Consider the following 14,703-nt stretch of genomic DNA (forward strand, 5'->3'; position numbering starts at 1 on the left):
ACTTTTATTTTTTTTTTAGTGGTAAAGTCTAAATTTTTTAATTATCAATGGTAATCATAAATTAATAGTATTAACTCAATGGCTAATTAAGTTAAACAATTTAATAATTCCTTAACCATGATTAAACTATTGAACTACAAAAAGACAAAAGTACCCCAACCAATTCGAATCGCAAAACCCAAAAATTCAACAGCAAACCCCCGAAAAATTCAACTCAAAATCAACAATTCGATCAGCGATCCCAAATTCGACCCCATAAATCACCAAATTCAACCCCAAAATCAATATATTCGACAAATTCGATCACAAATTCAACCAATATTTTGACAAATTAAACCCCAAATATCAACAAATTTGACCTCATAATCAACCAAATTCAATCACTAATTCGACATATTTAACCACTAATTTGACAAATTCGACCAAAAAAATCAACAAATTCGACCCCAAAATCAACACATTCGACAAATTTGACCCGAAAATCACTAACAAAAACCTAGAAATTTCAACCAAAAATCGGGGAAGGAGATTAGAGGGAATCGGGGAAGGAAGGAGGGTGGTTGATTCCAGCAAGGGAGGGTGGCTGATTCTGGTGTCCCCGAGAAGTGGTTTTAGTGGTCTGAAATTAATACTTTTGACTGGGTTTACGGCCGCCGCCGTATGTCAGGAAGGCTTGGCACCGCCGTCCGAGGCTGAACGCCGACAGGGATGGGATTGGCCTGGTGGCTGGTTGGGTGGGGAATGGGTTTTGGGTTTTTTTTTTTAAAAAAAAAATTAAAGGGTACTAATGTAAATTCATTGTTATTTGACCAATATTAACCCTGGTTAATTGTTTAATGATGTTTTATTTTCATTAATGTTACCATTTGCTTAATAATATAAATAATTGATTACCATTGATAGCAAAAAAATTCAGAGTTTACCATTGATAAATAAAAAATGTTTGTGATTACCAGAGAGAATTTCTCTTTGTTTTTGTAAAAATAAATATTTACTCTATCTATCTCTAAATATTTACCCTTTTCCTTTTTAGGGTCTGTTCTTTTTAGATTATTTTCAGTTTAGTTCAATTCCAATAAGTTCAGTTCAGTTTAGTTCTTAATTTTCTTTTCTCATAAAATATTCAGTTTAATTCAATTCCAATAAGTCCAGTTCGATTCAGCTCACTTCAGTCAATCAGAACACGACCTTAGTCTATATCTTTAAATTTGCCTAGTTGTGGGACCACAACTTTAAACCTTTCAAAGCAAACTTTTAATTTGTAAAGAATTGCAAATAGAGAAGCTGGAGGTGCAAATGGACAATCTTGCGTGTGTACAAGCATTGTTAAAGCAAGAAGTTCTGAGAGGGGAGAACGTTCATGACATTCAATATTGCAAGCAATTGTTAGAAGACTCAAGATGTTCTACGACGATAGCACATGTATTTCGTGAAGGGAATCGAGCGACGAACAACTGCAGAGTCATTCAACACTCTCAACTTGATATCATTAATAATATTTCGGTAGAACTTAGTCGTATTTTAGATGAGGATGCTAGGGGTGTGGCTTTCTCACACTTCATTCCTCCTTAGTAGCATACTTTGTTAAGTTTTTATTTTTATTTTTCTTGTACTTGGACTTGCTCCTCATTCGTAAAAAAAAATGTAATTTCTAATGGATACTTATTATGAAAGCTAATACTCCGTATGATTTTTTTATGCTAGTTTATACTCCCTCCTTTTTTTTATAGCATTACTTTAACAATTGCACTATTTACATACCATGGTTGACTAAATATTTTCACCTCTAAAAATAAATAAATGTTATTATATAATATATCATTAGATTTGTCATAATGTCTAGTTTCATAATATAATCTTGTTATAATATAAATGGTCAAAGGAACATCTCGACAAATGTGCCGATCAAACTGATGCATATAAAACAAAACCGAGGGAATAGTACTTGAATAACTTAAAATATTTTAGGTTAACTTTGACCTGTCTTGCCATGTTAATAACAGTCCGGCTGAATGTGTGAAACAGTGAAACTTGGTAATTGTTGCAAATTTAGGGGAACGAAAGTACTACTCCGTAATTTTCTAGTTCGTCCGCAGAAGCAATTAGAACAGTTTAAATGGGAGTTCCATACCGCCATCGAATTGCTCTCTTCACAGAGGAACAATTCTTCATTTCTTGAACAATTTTCAGGTAATTGTTATCTGCTCAAAATAATTATCATCGAGATTTTGAATAGTATATTCAATTTGTTAATAGGTATCTTTGCTAAATAAAAATATCCTGAAAATTATACAGTTGATGATGTAATTTGCTTAGCAATTACAAAATAGTTATGGAAATAATTCAATTTGACTACTGTAATTATTCATGAGAATATCAGTCCAATTGAATGAATAGGAGTACTCCGTAGTTTTTATGGCACATGATATTGAAGAATATTTGGATATTAAGATCAATTGATTAAAATTGTATTGGCCCGTCAATGAATTTGTGATGATTACCGGTTTTTTTGAGAAATTCTTGGTGATTTTTGTCCGAAAATCAGATACATTTGTCATTGTATCAGCAAAAATGTAGTTTGATGTTAAGCACTAATAAAATACTTGTCCCGGCACGAACATGCTGGTCGAGTTTGAGGTGATTGGCCTAAACTTGAACACATTGCTTGATCAGCTCTACATCAAGTAGTACGTTTTTCGCCTTAAAGATTATAGACACCACTTAGTTGGATTAAAACGGGTATGTAAAGTAACTTAGTTTGTTCAGAATAAAATCTACATCAGCCATTCAGCCTGTAAGTACAAGGTTTAAACATTCTTCTGTACTTCATCTAGTGCTAGATAAAAGGTTTTAATAAACTACAGCCCAATGATGCAGTCGTGTTTAATTTGTCTTAACTCTTAAGTAGTATTCTCACCTAATCGAAACCCTAATTTTTATTGTTTATATTCATAATTGGAGAACAAGTGCAAGGGTTGCAAGTATCCTTGTACAGACATTTGTGTGCCGAAGTAATGAGATACCATCAAAATATAAGGCATTACTTGTATAGCAAACGGAATGAAGAGTGAACATCCCTTGAAATCTATAGAAAACAGAAGGTCAAAATTGATTAAATTTTGCCTTTTAGACTTTTATGAAATGTGTGAAAGGAACATAAGATGATATAGTTGAAAATTATGTCTTGTATTTTGTTCTTGATAAATGTATTATATTAAGAGGAATAAAATTGGCAGGCCATATAGTAGTACACATCAATGGATATCTCAATACCTTCTATAGGATATCAGCGTTTACTGTAATTACTACTCCGTATATAGTTATCTTCTGTAAGATTTGCATATCCTGTTTTGTGTACTCACTGTACTGAGTTGGAAAATGCTTAAGTACTTTTCTCAATGCCATTCTTTTTAAGAGTTTGGTGCTCCTGTATCTGAATTGTATCAATGTGGATTTGGTTTTGTTGGAAGCTCAGTTTGGTGACTGCACTAATGTGACACAACATACAAGTATCGTTCGATCAGCTCTTCAACAGAGGAGAGGAAAATGGTTGTTGCTACATGCAAATTGGAACCAATGTGGTACTTGCTCATGATGTGAATTTCAGAGGACTGAATATCATTTGCATGATTAGAGGAACCCCTCAGGTATACATCTGTTGTCTAAGACTTCAAGGTATAGATTGTTGACTAATATGAGTTGAATATGGGTCTACTATATGAATTGCATGCTATTTTTCCCCACTCCGTGAATCAGTGAATGGGTGAGAAAGCAAATGTGTTATTTTGAATCTGGGGTTCAGAGTGAATGACCATGCATGGAGAGGTAGAAATAATCATTTGCCAATATGATGTGATTTTTATTTGATTAATCTTCCAATTAAAAAATTTGAAGTTCCTCTCATTTAGATTGTTTCCTCAGTCTACTTGTGTTGAATTTAACTCATGTTTGCTTAACTTAATTCTGCTGAACTTTTGTTCCTTTTCTTTCCTTTGCTTAACATAGCTTATCTTTTGTCAAACTTGTCTTATTTTTGCTTAAATTCATTTTTACATGCTGAACTTAATTGTAATTTTACTTAACTAAACATTGCCTTGCTTAAACTTATTTCAAGTAGGTGTGGAGATTCTGGAGAACAAGGCCTTAGTTTTCAATTCAGCGTTAATTTGCAAATTTCACTTGGCTTGTGTGATATCAGATCCAATTAAGAAAAACGGATAAGCATGAGCCAGAGTAAATAAACTGGACACTACAAACAGAGGGGTGGGGAATTATATTTTCTTTAAACTTCTAAAGAGATTTAGCCATAAAGAGAAGGAAAAGTATGCACATCTTGTTTGAAAAGAAAATTGGGTATAAATCAGTAGAAATCATGTTCCTCTTTGTGGAACATGGCCACCGAAGTAATCTGCTGGTTTTATGGTCAAAGGGTTGGTCATTCTTGTGAAGACTTCCCATATATCCAATGGGCATAGTAAGCCACCTTGAGGTGGTAAATCAATGGAAAAGTTTTAAAAAAAAAATTGAAAAAACTGAGATACGCTGGCCTGTTGGAATCAGAGGTGTATTGATGGGGGAGTGAGCTCTATTTTTTCCAGAATGGAAAGGGGAGAAAAGACTCATTGTACTGTCTGGTTTTTATAATGTTGTAGCATGGGTGACATTGTGGAGTGACCCTGGAATTGAGGTTTCTTTAGAACAAACTCAGAGAAGTAAATGACTTGGCAGATGCACTAGCAGAAAAGGTGTCAAAGCATGGACTTATGGATGAACAACCGAACAATGATACAATGTAGCTAGCCTAGTTGTACTTTGATTAAAGGATGAGGCGTGAAATGGAAGGTAAATATGAATCTTTTCTAGATGGTGATTGGCAGATGCATATGGAAGAAGATAGGTTTAAGATAATAGCGCCAAGAGCATATGAACTTATCTTATATTGAAAAAGGTTGTTTTAGATGTGTGTGTGAGAAAACAGTTGTGAATTTGGCTCTTTCAAAAAGAAAAAAAAAAACCAAGATGTCCTACCTTTTGGTGTAAAATAGCTTGAAGCTATCTTCCCTTGAAAATTCTCCTAGGAAAGTTCATGGATTATTGGCCCTGACAAAAGTTGTCTTCCACTTACTGTAAGGATTTGGCCTGGCTTAGACATAAGCAACCTTATCCCTGCAGTTTTAAATTTAGCGATGATTTTGTCATGTACCCTTGGTTGAAAAAGCATCTACAATGTCCTAAGCTGACATGCTAGATTGTATTTCTAAGTTAAATCACATCCCCTTGTGACAACTTGGTCGCTGTTGGAAATGACCAGTGGCCAGTGCATGAACGAAACGTGATCTTGAAGTGAGAGGAATTGCGATGATTTGGTGATCTGGAGTTTTCAGGGGTGGTGAAATGGTATATTTCATCTAGTAGCCCTTTCTGACCAGAAGATTGCCCCTCGTAACTTTTCAAACAGGTGACTGAGGATGATTCCTATGTCATATCTCAGACAGAGCCCACACCTAGGAAGCAGTTTTTGGAGTGAAAGTATGCAATTGGCAGGTTGATTATGTGACAATGCCTGCTTTTTTATGTTCTGTGATTGTATTGCTGCACTTGTTTTTCTTTCTAAGTTTTTTGAAAGAGTCCAACTTCAAAAAAATCTGTCTATTTCTGGACACAAATGATGTGAGGGGAATTTCGCAAGCCTCATTCTGTGGTTTCCCAAGATTTTACATACAAACTTACAAAGAATGGTATAAATCTTTTTGAATCTGTAGTTGAAGTCCACCTACAATTTCTTTTCTTAAACATATATTGTCTGATGATGGGAATATGCAATGTAGCAGAAATCAATCCAATCCCCCTAGCCTTTCCTTGTTTGTCCTTGTTTCATATACTTGTTGAATTGCAGCAGTGAATGTGCTATTCCCTCTTTACTTGAGAAGAATTTAGCTAAAATCTAGCGATTTTGAACACAGACGAGGTTATTATCTGCACTCTGCAAGTCTGCAGTATAATAATCCTAAGAGAATTATTTCACAGCTTATATTCTCTTTCATTATTGGAGTCTTAGTACGCTCAATTACTTCCCAAACATATGTAATACTTGTGAACCCTTGAGTTGATTTATGTAAATTACTAATATAATTCTAGCGTACACCCTTGATAGGAATTCTTTGTCCTTGAAAAGATGTAAACACAGACCACACTTTAATTCAGCATATTTGTTCAGGTTTGGAGTTGGCCTTCAGTTTAGTTATTTCTCGTATTTACCAGATTGCTTTTAAAAGATGATGGAATGGATGATTTTAATGTGTTCTTTGCATGTAAAGCATTGAGGTGGTTTGTTTGTGTTAAAAAAGAGGTGATATGTTAGGGGATTGGTTTATGGTTTTTGACTTCTTGTGGCTCCTGAAGTTGAACTGGCGAAGCTCAATGGTAATTAAGAAAGCTGGTTGTTGCCTTGTGCAGGCGTTTACTACTGCGTTTCTGTTGTGTGAATGAGCTATGTTGTATTCTTTTACACGACACGTTAACTTGTATGATAATGCTATCATATAGCACTTCTGTAGTTTGTTAGCCGCCTATTAGTGATCAAATGTTAGTATATGTTCTTATCAACTAACTACATTAAAGTTTAACAACTCTTTTACTCCCATTACTGTCTACAGAACCAGCTTTTATAATTGTACTCCATGTATTATTTCTCACTTCAAAAATGTTACAATTATCAGTTACATGGAAATGCTAATGAGGAGTTTTGCTTTCGGGTACTATAACTAACAATTTCAAACAAAGTAATATGCATAAATTAACGACTGTAATCACGGTATCAGTAATGTAGTTTTCAGATGTAGAATTGGGAGTCATCATTTTATGTGCTGCTCATCTAAGCTTGGCTGTGGGTCTTGTCGAGCCGCCTTCATGCCAGCCAGCCTTAGTTTCTAACTTTAGCACACGACATAAATTTTCGACATGGGTGCAGTTGTGTACCTCCGTATCTCACCATGTTAAACAATTTAACTTAAAGAGGAAATGCACTTCGTACAATCAATCAACTGTTAATTCGATCCCCTAAATTGTTCGATTATAAATTGATGCAGGGTTGTAGGGCTGTCAACTTCAGAGAATTCTGAATGCACTCAAATTCACAAAAATGTGAAAATGATGTTTAATTGGTTTAATCACAGGAGATGGGTCCTAGTGTCCTACACTAATCAGTACTCCAATTTTTAACTAGCAGCACTTATTAGGGGGAGATTCCTCTCTTTTCTCCTAACCTTTCTCCCTATGTGGGCCATTTATCATTATTTTGGGCCTGGGCCTATAATGGGTAGCCCAGTAAAGGTCCCACTTGCCTTTTTCATAAAAATCAAAAACTCAATTAATTTCTCTGACTTCTATCTATAGGGTATTACCGTATTAGGGTAGAGTTGTGTAAATCTATTTTTATTGTTTTTTTTTTTTTTTGGTGTTTAGAGAGCCACAAGGGCGGGGGTGAGAATCGATCCCAGGATCTCCTGGAACCGGGAGGGAGCTCTAACCACTTGAGCTATCCCTCACTTCACAGAGTTGTGTAAATCTATATATGTACCCGTTGTATTTTTTTCCTCGAAAGTGAATGTCAACTAACTTAATTTTTGAATGGTTGGGTCAAGTATCCAAGAGGCCAAGACCATGATCAAATTCTATCTAACATTATTTGTCTTAAGGTCTATTTGATTGTAAGATTGTAGACTCTTTTTCTTTAATTTTCATACTAGTGTAGTAGAATCACTAGAACAATTTTGAAAGTTATGCCAACAGAAGATAACATCATACAACTGCTATATGATGACATAAGCTTGATGTCAAAGGAGCTTAATGTCCAACAATGTTTAATTGCAACCATAAATGTAACCAAAGCTTTGTAACATGCATGCATATTCGGATGTCTAAAATTTTAATTGAGAATACATACAACAAATTAGAAAAGTCCGCATATAAAATTATTGTCCTTGCTCTAATGATGATTAGATGTGCCACATTTAATTTGCATTATACTCTGTATTACGTAACTAAATTCTTAATTTTACCTGCTTTCAAATTAAATATATTCTTGATTAGTTGTCTAGAATTTTAGGGTATGAGCTTATTTTGAGATTTATCCAAGAGAATGAAATGATTTTATAATTACTACGACATCTTGACAAACTAAATAAAAAATAGAGGGAAGTTCTTGTAAATGATTGTGAATTCAAAACGTACACCTTCAATCAAAAGACAAATTTATTAGTGGAGCACTTGAACATCTCAAGTATTTGCATTATTTTCTTAATTATATGATTTGATCTCCAAATTGTAGGAGAGAAACAAGGAGATTGATAGATGAGGGAGACAATAAACACCACTTTTTTACTTTATAAGTCTAAGTTGGTCATATTTATGTTTAACATTATAATTAAAATAATTATTGATTGACAAATTAAGGCATCACCACTATTAATTTATAATTGACTTGAATCTAAGGTCAAATCCTTTCCATGTGAAGTTAATTATAATATTTGTGTTTTTAACTTTGTATCATAATTACTCATATCAAAAGAAAACAAAAATTAACAGTTTGCTTCATTATTACTAACGTGCTTTACTTGAGGTAACAATATGGCGGTTGTCATTATGCTAGCATTAGTCTCGGGGAATAGAGACATGTGTCGTCATACTCGTACACAAATTTTCCCCCTCTCAAAAATCACTAAACTTTTACGAGTGATATTTTGCTACACTTAATTAGTTATGTATCGAGGACTTATGATGAGAATCGATACCAAGATATCCTGATATCGAGAGGAAGATTTAACCACTTGAAATAATCCCTCACTCTCAATTTAAAACCAATTAATAAAGTAAATAAACTTTTTTCGGTCCATAAATGGATTATATATTAATTAAGGACCTTAGCATTATATATTAATTATTATGTACCTTAGCATTATCTACATTAATTAAGTTTTGACGAATGCTAATTGTATATTAATGTATTATTTGCTTTGCAGGTGAATTGACATGTAAACTGTGTGACTTTCGGAAATGGAGTTAAAAAGTAAAAATAAAGAACATAAAAATTAAGAATTCCTAGTTTGTTTCTATGTAATCAATTCTCAATTTTTAAATCTTAAGGTTAGGTGCAGTGAAAGTAATAACTATGAAAAACTACAGTATTTAGCTACTCAAAACACTTTTTAAGATATAATTATTATAGTCCTCAAACAACAATTTGTGAACTATGCACCAAATCGATTGGATGTTGAGCGTAGTGCTCCCTCCCCTAAACGACAACAACAACTTTCGTGGTACATTGAGAGCTACAAATGACAAATGATTTAGATAAACTTTCACAATTTAGCTACCACCTTTAATACTGTGATTAACTAATCTTGCTGAAACGGTGTTTAAACTCGACGACTTGCTTACAACTCTTCATAATGATACATCTATAGACTGTGTCACATGCAACATGTAGTTAAATTAGCTAGTATGGTAACTGGTAAGCCTTAGGGCCTATTCCGATTTACTGAACTGAATATTTTATGACAGGAAAAAATTAGGAATTGAATTGAACTGAACTGAACTGAATTAAGTTGAAGAGAACAGACCCTTATTAGCGAGTATGATACATTGTTTTGCATTTCACAGACCCATTCCTAGGGCTTTACATGTTTTATTTATTTATTTATTATCAATTTTTTTTTTAATAAAATATGTACTACATTTATGGTCATATCATATCATTAGAAAATGGAAGGGTTTTAGGAAATGTTTGATTTTCTTTTTTTCTTTTTTATTTTTTTACATCAAGATTGATTACATTTGTTGCTTCCTTATAAACTCTACTTTTATATTGACATCTAAGGGTTTGTTCACATTTATTGAACTGAACTGAACTGATTGGAGCTGAATTGAACTGAATGAACTGATTGGAGCTGAATTGAACTGAATGAACTGATTGGAGCTGAACTGAATTGAACTGAGCTGAAATGAATATTTTATAAGAGAGGGAAATTGGGAGCTGAACTGAACTGATCGATTGGAGATAAACTGAACTGAACTGAAATTAAGTAAAATGTGAACAGGCCCTAAACATTAATTTAATTGTAGTGTTACAAAATATATTATTCCTACAAATTAAACACCAAAACCATTTTGATTTAACTGCAATGTTTTGTCGTCATGATTTGTTTTTATCAAAAATAATTAGATTCAAAATATATACTCAAATTGCATGTGACTAGTGGACCTAAATTATGTATTACTTAAAAAGATATTAATTAGTTTTGTTAATGGTGTCATTTCACCTAAAAATAAAAATCAAGGGATTGAATTGAAGGTGTTACATATATATACAGTTGATAGGACGGCCTTAAAATTATGTGATTAGACATGGAAGGTTTTTATTTCTCAAGGCACTCTAATTACAGCTTTTGACTTGTAAAAATGAAAATTGGATTGGCTAATTAAATGAGAAAATTTCATAAAAAAGGGGACCATATATGATGAGGAATATTAATAGAAATTAAGAATCATAACTTTAACAAAAGGGTTGAATTTTTAGGTGATTATTATGAATTATCCCTCTTTGAAGTTAAGTACTGTAATTATGTGACAAGATGCAGCCCACTAGAATAGTCTGGTTGAAGAGAAAATTAAAGGTTATTAGCATTCTAGAACCAAAATTAAAAGTTATGTTATTAATATCTTAAGCAAATGATAATTAATCATTGCTAGCCTAAAGCATAAAGTGACCTTAATTCTATTATCATGAATTTTGGATTTACCGTCTCAAACTTTTTCTTTCCTCATTAAGAAATTCATCATCGTCGGCATGAGTGAATAATTATTTTGACCGTCGGCAGCATATTTTACAAGAGGTAAAATATGTATACACATACCTTTTAGGGGTGTTTATTCTCTTCCTATAGGCATGATCTTAATGGATAATTATGATATTCCCTCGTTTTTTAAATATAATAGTTCATATTTTTAGATTGGACTTTTCCAAATTTATTAGTCATAATTTTCAAAAGTTACATATGTTAAAACTTATTGATATTTTGTTTATACAGTTAAAAGACCAACTCATCAACCAATATTCTTATATACCATATGTTAAAGGACCAATTTAACCAAAATTTCAAGCTGAAGGTTGAAGCCCAGGTGCTGTTTATATGCTCTATCAGATACTTTCAACAACGAGTAGTACTAATTTTCTAAAAATCTTATATTTTGCATAGTAATATTGACGTGATTAAACAAGATTTTACCTGAGTATTAATTAAGCATATATATATGACCCAATCCCAACTTTGCCAACCGTTTTTAAATGACTTGTCACCTAATAACTAAATCTATTTCAACACATACAAAGTATTATACACATTTATACGTTCATTAATTTAATCAGGTCTAATTAGATAATTATCTGATCGAATGGATTGACCTAAATTCAAAATAATTTTCTAAGTTACATTTGGTTTGGTGGTGAGGATTGCACCCACCAATCTTTGAGAGTGGTGAGGATCCATTATTAGAGGCACTAGAAGGGTGCCCATCCGCTAAGCCCTCACTGTCGCGAAAGTGTCTAATCTACTACTACGAGTAATTATATATGTTGATGCGTGTAGTGCGAAATTCTTATCAATTAATTAGCATTCAATATGATTCAAGTTAAATGATTGTTTGAATTGTCGTTTATTAATTAGTAAAGATGTCGTGACATATTCCAATTTTTACTCAATTATTTGAAACAAAGACAGATTAATTTTGCCCTATTATTTTTTGAAGACGAAAGAAGTACAAAATAAGAATATAAAAATTTCCACTCATATTTGGTCCACGTTTTTTTTAGTATAGAGACAGGAAAACAAGGGAAATAATCTAATCATTCTTTTTCAATGGGGGAGGCATAGAAAAGAACGATAGAAAGACCCTAAAAACAAAATAAAGGTCGATTATATTATGGAAAAGCTTTTTTACTTTCAATTGTCAAATTTTCATCATCGCTTGAAAAGGAATACATATCGTTGGTTGATCAAGACTTTTATGAAAAGGACCACAACTTTGTAGTTTGTTCTATCTAACATGGCTAATCAATTAATATACGTACGTAGAGAACCAATTTCATGATTTTTTCATGCAATAACACGGTACAAGTCTACATCCCAATTATTTGAACTAGGTAAATAGGTCATCAATATAATGCTTTGATGTAATGTGATTTAGCCCCTTTTTTTCACTAAAACTCAAGGTTTTCGTGAGTCGGGATCTAAGGGCAATACGGCTTAGTTTATGAATTATTGGGTGCATGCAAAGTGGCCCTTGAGGAGGGTTTACAGAATCACAGCAACGAACCCAACAAAATCGATGATATCTTATGTTTCGGAAGAACTATATAAACTCCTTATGTAGATGTATTAACGTATCATAATTTCTATAGTATGTATGTCTTAGGCTCAATAAGAATTTTTCTCTCACTAACATGTAGATCGATGTAAGTAACATATCACAGTTAGTAAACACTAAAACATGTAAATTGTGTGCTTTTAATTTGTTGTTCTTTATTAATTTTCCTTATGTGGGCCACAACAAAAACATATTTACAGATATTGAATAATTTAACCAATTAATATAAACTACATAAAACTTTTATAGATTTCAATATGTAATACAAAAGGTAGTTTTTGTATACATCACAATATGTATATACCTTTTTTGACTTATCGTGGATTAAAATTAAATCACAATTTTCTCATTTACCCGTGTTCTTTTTGTACGTACTCGTATGCGTATGTATTCTATGTAACAAAATTGATGAATTGTCAATAAGACAATAAGTAATGGTAGACTGAAGAAAAAAAAAAAGAAAATGAAAAACGTTTTGAACTGTTGAAATTGTTTCGAAATAAAGAATTTTCCACGTAGCCTTGCAATTTTAATTACAATTTGTTATACTCGTCTAAGTCGTATTTCATAATAGCACAATAATGAGGCACATGAATCATGATCACCCAGATTTTAATTAGAAAACTCTAAATTGACCTCTTTAATTTTGAAAATGTTGCAACACACGGCGTTAATTAGAACATCATCCACAGTAATTTGATTTAACAAGTTACTCTGGATATATACGTACCTAGCTACTCATATATATAATTTTTTTTTTTGAATTCTCCTTGAAGAATGAAGATTGTAACCCTAAGTCATGCCTCTAGATTTGTTACTTGAAAGATTGATGATCATTTATCTAAATTCTAGTTTTAGAGACTTTCTCCTATTTTTTTAGTAGAATTGTTGTCCCGACTCATAATCATCTCATAAGAGATCAAATAGAACAAAATTGGTACGTAATAAATTTTATCAAATTAATATTATTACGCTCACATTCTCGAATTTCACCTAAAAAAAGAACAATAAAATACAACCGGCCTAGCTAATAAATAATATTTTCCCTCCATTCCTAGTCCCTACTACAACTCCTATATACATCCTAGCAAAAAGTTCAATCCATCAAAATCTTATTACATCAACCAATCTAGTTCGAAGTTTGTATAATCAAATTAGCTAAGGCCACACCATTAAATTAATTTATCTAAATTGTGTGAACATAAGAAGCTCTAGCTCCACAACATATATATATATCGTCCCTACATACACATATAACATATATATATATAAGGTCACATAAATACAATAGTAATAGTAATTGAATAGGGGAATTAGATATGGGCTACATGTTGTCGGGGAGTATATGTGTACCATTAAAGAAGGTGGTCAATTGGTGAATGAGACTGAGCTTGCATTATATGAATTGCTAGCTCTTATACTGTATAATTTAATTTAATTTGGGTTCCACGTCCAACCGTGCGTGTGATCAGATTATGTCGGACACACATTATTTATATTTCTTGGATCTTTATATTTCACCATCTATATTATGTATGTACGTACGTAGGAGGCGTGCACGTTTGATGGTCATGACCTTAAACTCTCATTTTGGTCCATGCATGTGATAACAATCAAGCTTGTTATAGGGAATTCGACACGGTGCGATAATAAAAATGGTACGTCTTGGATATGGTTTAAGCGGGTTATTGTTGTAGTTTTGACATGGTGAAAATGAAAGAGTGAGTTCTTCAAAAATTTCCCAATATAACGAAATATTATGGATTAACAATAAGCTTGAATTCTATATTTTTTTTGTAAGCATGAGTTATTGTTAAAGATTATTTGATGATTCTAATCAAATATGATAGCTTAATTAGTACCAATCATTTAATTTGAATTTAGTTAATTAATTAAATAGATTAATGGTCGACATACGACTAGTCCACACATAAGTAATATATTAAATTGTTAAAATATGACATAAATTAGTAAGTCACTTCAAATAATCCATGCACCTCAAATACTATTGTGCAGCCGGGCTATAGATTTTAGTGTAGAGTTATATGGAGCCTAATCCGAATGTGTTTGAGAAGTTATATATGAACATCCTTATTGTAACCTAGCATAATTTTGTCGTCAATTTTCTTCACAATCTAAACTTCGTCTTACTTGTATGTAGACCAATAGACGTAGCTAACACATTATTATTAAATTAAAGAGCCACCATAGATTAACTTTTTTTTTTTTTGTTGACTTTTTTATTTTTCCACTCGTTATAACATAAATACAAGTATAGCA

The 14,703-nt window shown here is 32.4% G+C and overlaps 1 long non-coding RNA gene across 1 annotated transcript; it reads left to right on the plus strand.

Moving 5' to 3' along the window:
• The first annotated feature begins 2,049 nt into the window (after nucleotides 1-2,049).
• LOC145599033 (uncharacterized) lies at nucleotides 2,050-6,636 on the plus strand. Its single transcript, XR_014103684.1, has 3 exons — nucleotides 2,050-2,190; nucleotides 3,476-3,647; nucleotides 4,118-6,636. It is a non-coding gene; the product is annotated as an uncharacterized LOC145599033 (long non-coding RNA).
• The last annotated feature ends 8,067 nt before the right edge of the window (nucleotides 6,637-14,703 follow it).

The sequence above is a fragment of the Chenopodium album genome, chromosome 20 (assembly GCF_948465745.1).
Source record: "Chenopodium album chromosome 20, dcCheAlbu1.1, whole genome shotgun sequence".
NCBI lineage: Eukaryota > Viridiplantae > Streptophyta > Magnoliopsida > Caryophyllales > Amaranthaceae > Chenopodium > Chenopodium album.